Source organism: Hippichthys cyanospilos, chromosome 20 (genome assembly GCF_059441005.1).
Source record: "Hippichthys cyanospilos isolate Australia breed blue-spotted pipefish chromosome 20, RoL_Hcya_1.0, whole genome shotgun sequence".
NCBI lineage: Eukaryota > Metazoa > Chordata > Actinopteri > Syngnathiformes > Syngnathidae > Hippichthys > Hippichthys cyanospilos.
Genome location: NC_142388.1, coordinates 13,522,930 through 13,530,843, shown reverse-complemented (window position 1 = coordinate 13,530,843; position 7,914 = coordinate 13,522,930).

Here is a 7,914-nt window from a genome sequence, read left to right as displayed (position 1 = left end):
TATATCGAATTAGAGGTGGTGTATGTGTATGTATGTATATATATATATATATATATATATATATATATATATATACGTACACATACACACACATTTCAAACATGGTAAATGACATATTACTTGTTTCGCATTCAAATTATATATTATCCACATATATTTGGATATGTTATACACCCCCCCCCACACACACACACACACACACACACACACACACACACACACACACACACACACACACACATACGAACACACCACAGTTACGGGGGTTGAAATTGAGAGAAGAAAACCTGACTTGTCCTCTAAGAAATATGGTATATCACAGTATTGATCTATGACTGTTTTTTCTGATTTTGGTTGCAATTTATAGTGGTGTAAGAATGCATGCATCGCTGCATGCTACTGAGTTTTTGTTGTTCTTAGTGACTAGAAGAAAAGATGAAAAAAGATTTTTTTTTTCAAATATGAACAGCTCATTGTGCAGTTCTTCACTGCTGCGATTCACAGCAACATGGGAAAAGGCAGTAAAATAATCACATATCCTGGATCTCGTTAGATTTTACCTGTTAAATGCTCTTTTTTTCCCCATATATGTAAGAATAATTAAAACATACCATTTAATTTAGAGTGGGGAAACAGTGAAAGAAATAATTCATTCGAAGCAATTATCGCAGCAGCCCTCAGCGGGGAACCAGCAGACATTCATGGAGAAGAAAAGCCTTCACAGTGAAAGTGAGAGAAGAGCGGAAACACATCCTAGTATGATTAAGTCCTTCTATATTTGTCGGATGTGTTGACAACAGGGCAGATGTTCTATGTAGCCTGCTAATTGAAAAAAAAAGGAGCTCTGATTAGGCATACTGTATACGGTAGTATGCTGGAATCATATCTGTACCACGTTCAGACATCATTAAAAGGAAACACGTTAGAAAGGGGAGAAACGTGAGAACAGAGAGGAGGATGTGAGGTGGCAGAAGAGCTTGAGAAAAGGAAGCACAAATAATCCATTGCAGGGACGCGACATGATTAAGAAGCAGCAAGAGTCAAAAATATCCCAGGCCAAGACATCTTGCCGCAATAATGTAGCAACAAAGCACAATATGACAGCAGTAACTCCTGCTGTCTTGTATCTGCGCAGGAGGGTTAACATTTGGGGGAAATCATGAAAACGGCACAAGGACATCAGTAAGGGGCAAAAATGCTCCACAGGTTCAACACTTATGATTATTGAAGCTTTTGTCAGTTTTGAACATAAGTGAGGGGAAAATGCAAAGCATCCCTGTGATGCTCAGAAAGAAAGGTTTATAAAGTTTAGTAAAAAAATAAATAAAATAAAAAATCCGAAAACATTTGTGGCTTTGCAGGTTTTATTAGACCAAACTTGTACTAGCTTTCATAACCAAATTGTCAAGACATTCTGCACCCAGCCATACTTGCCAGAAAGGCAAAGAATGGAAACTCGAACAGCCATTGAGACAGGCAGTCTTTTCCATTCAATATGCAACGTTTTCTGTCAGAAATGCAGTATTCCTTAGTCAGTCTCGCCACGTCGCCATTTCAATGCTGTCGGATTGACAGGCTTGTCAGTATTAACTCTGTAAAAATTGCTGATTCGTCAAAATCTGACCAAGAAAATGTCGCATGTTGAATGTTAGCAATAGCGTGTAAAGACAGCTGTCAATGCTGCAGCGCCATATCATTGCTGCTTTCAGGCAAGTATGGCTGCACACATTAGTCGTCATTTCCAAATACAGTGATCCCTCCTACTTCGCTGTCTCAGATATCGCGGTCTCAGTACTTCGAGGGTTTTTCCAGGAAATATTAAAAATATTTCAAAATAAAAAAATCATTTAAAAAATGCGCAAAAATAGAAAAAATGAAAAAAGAAAAAAGTACATTATGCAGTACTGTATTCATCAAATAACTAAGTAATATTAGCTAAAAACTATGTTAAGAATTATTCAAGCGTTAGAGTTCGTGACGTTTTCTATCTTATTTTGAAATGCATGCTTTTAATTTTTCGGGTCGCGTTGCATTTCCGTTTACCTTTTTTACGTTCTCTGCGCGTCATTCGGCTCGTTAAGGTGAAGTAGAGAATGACGACGTAAACTCATATTTATAGATTATTATTATTTATGTTGATAACGCACGCTACTGCCTATGTTTAGTAAGCGATGAGTGTTTATTCTGTTTATGTGTTCGTTTGTGTAGAGGTTGCATTATATAGTTAGTAGTTGTTGCTAACCTGCTAATGTCAGCTAAAAATACAGTAAATTCACAGATTAAAGTTCGGCAAGTGTTTATATGTTAGTTGACTGACTCTAACATTGTTGTTGATTTATTATTCAACAGATACTGCATGATACACCATACATGATGATACACCATTCTCAACAAACAAAATTAGTTATTTAATAAATATACAATAATGTTAATAAGGCTAATGTAATGTTAAATGATAGGAGAAAGGAAATAAAATATGCAAAAAATACAAAAAAAAAAAGAATTGTTTATGGTTACTGCGGCTATATTGGGGCGTACATAGAAATCTAAGAACTGATACCCTACTTCGAGGGTTTCATACTTCGCGGGAGGCTGACACCCCCCATTAACCGTGAGGTAGGGGGGGATCACTGTCGTGTCGATTTGAGATTTAATCTAGAAAATTGATTTTTTTTTTTTAAATACAAAAATACTAAATTAGAACTGATTAATTTTACACTGCTACTGGCTATAATACAGCAGATGTGCAAATTACTGTTGCAGAAATCATTTCCTGAGGTGTGAACAAAAGTTTGAACATTTTTTTTACTTTTGACTTATGGTACGATAAAGTACAGTATTCGTATTTTAAGGAGCTCTGTTTTTATTAATTTTGTTTTGATTCAATGTACAGTAGCTGTTTCTTATTTTTCATATGTACAAGTCGACCTCGCTTATAAGACGCCCTCCCCACCCTCATTTTTACTTAAATTTGGGACATCACAGACGTCCTTATCTTCCTCCTCATCAATTGATCAAACATCCTCTTTACTCTTCCACGGGTAGTCATCTTCAGACCCGTCGAACTTGTTTGAAATTGAGTTTTGTTCTGTGCAAACACTCTAAAACGGATGCCTACAATATTGAATTAGTGGTATATATTATCATTTTAAGCCTTGTAAATGACATATGACTTATTTCACATTTGAATTTATGTTATTTAAACACAGGTGGAAAAAACAGGTCTGTTTTCAGCAATGTGGTTATGTCGTTTTGTTTTGTTTTTTACAAAAAAAAGACTTGCAATTCGAGAAATACAGTCTATCTCATCCCATGTTCATAGCTTTATCATATTGACTAGGTTTTTGTTCACTTTTTGTGCCAATCATCCCATCAATCCATTCCCCATTGTCTTGTTCAGGTGTGCCTATCAGTTTGCGTATACGTATTTAGTTCCCAGGTTTCTCACAAGCTTGTCAATTCATTGTTGCTGTTATTGTGTAATGTAAATCCAATTGTGTTATATTTCCTAACGTCATGACTTTATTCCCTGTGTTCTTTGTTTCTTTGAATCTCCCAGTTAGTTTGTGTTATGCATCTTCTCTACAGTATGCTTTTGTATTTCCTCATTCGGTCTATAAGCTTTTAATGTACTGGAATTCTCTTACCTGTGTGAATGAGCCTAAGTAGAGGACAAAATGGAGTCAATACACACAAACAGAATGTTGGCAATTACATCCAATTTAAATGTGAATGATCAACATTAACAGTGCACTGTGCAAGGAAAAAGATCTAGTATACTGGTAACATTCCACTGTTTATTACTGGTCTACTGTGTTCAACTTTTTTCCCCATTTTCATTCTTTTTTATATATGAAAATCATGTCAAAAATCGTTCTATAGCATATATTTTCTTAGAAAATATACAAAATAATATAATACATTTATTTTACACATAGAACATCCTCTGGCATTTGTTAGGATCATACATGACTCATTATTTTCTCAGCTCATGGTTTTACAGAATATGCATTGAAAGAACAAACATACGTCAGAAGAGGTTTGGCAAATCATATAAAACAAGTTCCATACATGCATACATAGAATGCAGTGCCATGCAAACACAGTCAATATGTCACCTTTGCTCTTTTTTTCCCCTGACACTTCATGCCTTCTTGCTATACATATTTGACATGTCGTTCATCACGTGCCGTTCAGCTGCCACTACTGCTCTTTTCTGAGCAGGGCAACGTTTGACTGATGATAGGTGGAAGTGAGAATTCAACGCTGACTTGTCAGGAGAACCTATTCCATTGCTGAGCTGTCATTTGTTACTGGAAACGCATAGTTGTGAAATTCACACACAACTTTCGATGTCATCAAAGATTTCTAACCATCTCATTCAACATGGATCCATCATGAGCTGTGTAATCGTTCAACAATACACGAAGACGCACACACACTCACACACACACACACACACACACACACGCGACTGCCAATGTGTGATCCATTCAGTTTGTCATCGGCACGACAAAGAAAAGCTCCTTCATGACAAACCTGAAACAATACACTGACAAGTCTCCTGTGTCATTTCATCACCGTTTCATGACTGGTGTCCAAAGTGGCCTTTGACCTTCCGTGTGTACTTTTTGGGCTGCAACTGAAAAGTATTTGCAATGCGTATCGAAAGGGAAAAGCATATCATGAAATCAGAATAAAGCCATAATGTTGAGAAAATGAGGCAGGCTTTGATGAAAATCAACTCATTATTGCAAGAATAAACCAAAGTCATGATCTCATCAGAATAAAGCTTGAATTTGAAAAAGAAGTGGCTGTCAGTGCAAGAAAAATGCTACAATTTCACGAGAAAAAGTCGTATTTTCACTGTCAGCATATTTGGCAAAATTCGAATCAGAATGTACATTCATAAATGTTCCAAAATTTCATAGTTGAAGACCTAAAAAACTTAACGAGGAAATATTATCCAAGTATCACTGTTTTTTTTCACTGGGACACAAACAATAATACAGATGAGAAGATGATGTTGTAAAATTTTACATAACTATTTCTAGACTAAACTAACATGATTACCTTCCATGTTCCTTATCTTCAACCACGTTACAAATTTTGAGTTCATTGACATTATGTTTTGATTCACAAAAAATATCCTGAATTTAATATCAAAATATTTTTAAATGAAAAAAAAAGTTGTACAAGGGTGCCGTTACATCCTTTTTTTCACCTTCACAAACATCAATTTATACTATAACTTGAATTCTATTTTGGTATAGTAATGTGAAACTACTGTCCTATTGCGTAGCCATTAGTTATAAAACATAATACAATTTCTAGCTTTTAAATTATAAAACTATTTTGGCTGGATCATAGTCCTTTGAAATGTGAGCAAATAAAAATGAATGAATGAAACAAGAACAAAACTCACAAAAATAAATGAAGCTCTTCCCCGTTGTTTCATTCCATGGATTGTCCCTGGCAGGATATATTGAGCCTGACAGTGAAGAGCCTTTGTCTATAGATGGTTGCTCCCTTTTTTAGTACTGATTTCATAAACCAAAACGCATACTGTATACAATCTCGCCGATCAAAGTTAGTGGGGTGGGGTGACTGAAGTTGCCAACGGATGAGCCGTCATCTTACGGACCGACAATTAGAATTTTAAAATGAAAGAAATGGCAGACTGATGTAAGGGGGCGGGAAACTGACAACTAACTGATTGTTGGACCAGCAAAAAAAATTGAGTTGGCCTCCTATAGTGAAAATACAATAAGGATTCATAGAATACTTGATCTAGCAAAATCTGCAACAACTAAAATTCAAAAATAAATCCAAGAATCAATCACCTATTAGTACAATTTCTTTACTCCTGTTTGGTAACAGAGCCTCCCAAATCTTTTCTAAAATAAAACTCTTGAGTGTTTGTGCATAAATGCTCTTGAAAATTCATCTGCTTCTCTATAACATATTTATGCCTTTTGTTGCCTGGCTCTTTAATTTTAAATCATACTGTATTTTTTAAGTTTTGGTTGTGTTGTAAAAACTTGTTGAATGCTGCCGGGAGCAAAAGCTACAGCTGTCTGTTGGGAATTTCATTTTAGATGTTAAAGCTAGTATCGCAAATTGTGTAAAACGGTTCATTTTCAATAAGTGAAGGTTAGCAACATTGCTACATCATTATTGTTTGTTTTTCCAACGTATATATTCCAAGGCAACAATATTCAAATGCAAATTTTATGACCTGGAAATAGCCATATTTTTAGTTTTTCATAGCATTCTAATTTGCACTTGTTTATTTAAGCCAGCTGCATAGTTTGTCACGCACAACATTTCTGATTGCTGAGGTTACACTTATTAAAATTTATGACCAAAACACTTCACATTGGTGATGCAAAATCATTTTGCCAGTGTAAAAACCACACATTAGAAAAGTTTAACTCATAATGTCATCGTGTAAAGATCAATATCATCATTATACTTTTTTCCTTTACTGATCAACAATAAAACCTAGCTTGTGTGTTTATGTGAACTACACTGTTGATTATACATAAATATAGTCAGTTCCCATATCAGTTTTCTAAGGGCTAGTCGGGGCTTTGCACAAAACCTCAACAAACCTAAAATAATTTGCCTACTGCAATAATATTTGTCATTTACTAGAACATAAATGATTGAATTTTGGAAAGTATAAGGTATGTAATAAAAATGTTTCGGTAATTCTCTTCATAAGTACAGTATGTATTTAATGATGAAATAAGTGCACATGCTATATGTAGTGTTTCTAATATATGCCATTCAATGGTGAAAACGTTAAATGGCGAAAACCAGTGAAAACTCACACCTGGATCAACCTTAAACTTAATCAAAGTAAATAAAATATTCATGCTCTCAAACTTAAATGTCCATTCCAAAGACAAAAAATATATTCACAAGACAATTCATTTGTAACACTAATATAATCGATGTGTTATAACAACAAAATCGGAAAATCATGTGAATAAAGGCTTTTTAAAGCTTTTTTTTTTAAATCAATCATAGAGTGATTTTCGTATTATTGTTATTATTATTATTATTATTATTAGTAGTAGTAGTAGTAGTAGTATTATGACTTTCTAACTGAATTAAGGGTTTTAGTAATGTTAATCGTAATGTATCTGTATCATATCAAGTTTGTGTGAGGGAAAGTGTTTTTATTTTTCTCAATGCATTTGATAATTGATACAGAGAAATTATTCAGCTGCAAATTAATAATCGCAAATACACCTTAAATCAGGAGTGTCAAACTCATATTAATCATGGGCTGCATTGTAGTTAATAGTTTCTGTTGGAGAGGCATTATGACTGTGGTCGAATAAATTGTAGGTATGATCGTTACACATTTGCACAATTTGAAATCAGAGGCCGCTAAAAATATATAAAAAAAAAATGGTACAAAAATGTTTGTTGTTCCTCACAAAAATTGTAAAAAAAAAGTTGAAGACAACTTGCAAATTTTATATTTAGCCCAGTAACTTTTCGTTCACGGTTATATTTTGCATTTCGTGGGCCATATAAAATGATGCGGTGGGCCGGATCTAGCCCCCAGGCCTTGAGTTTGACAAATGTTCCTTAAATAAATGTTTTCACTGTTAAATCTTGTACACAAGTATTAACATAATAACATAAATATAAATAGGATAAAATAAAGAAATATTTCACGCTCTTTGTTCATTTGATGCACAATATTGAAGGAAGCACCTTTTGTTTTGATTGGGCTCACCTCATGGTTAGAATAATGGAAGAGCAGGAACATGAAAAAAAAATGCCTTAAGCATGAATGACGAATTACTTTAAATTGGCGTGACGTCCTCAATTTGCATGTTCAACTCAAATCCAAAGGCTCAGATCTACGAATGCAAAGAATCAGATCCACCAATC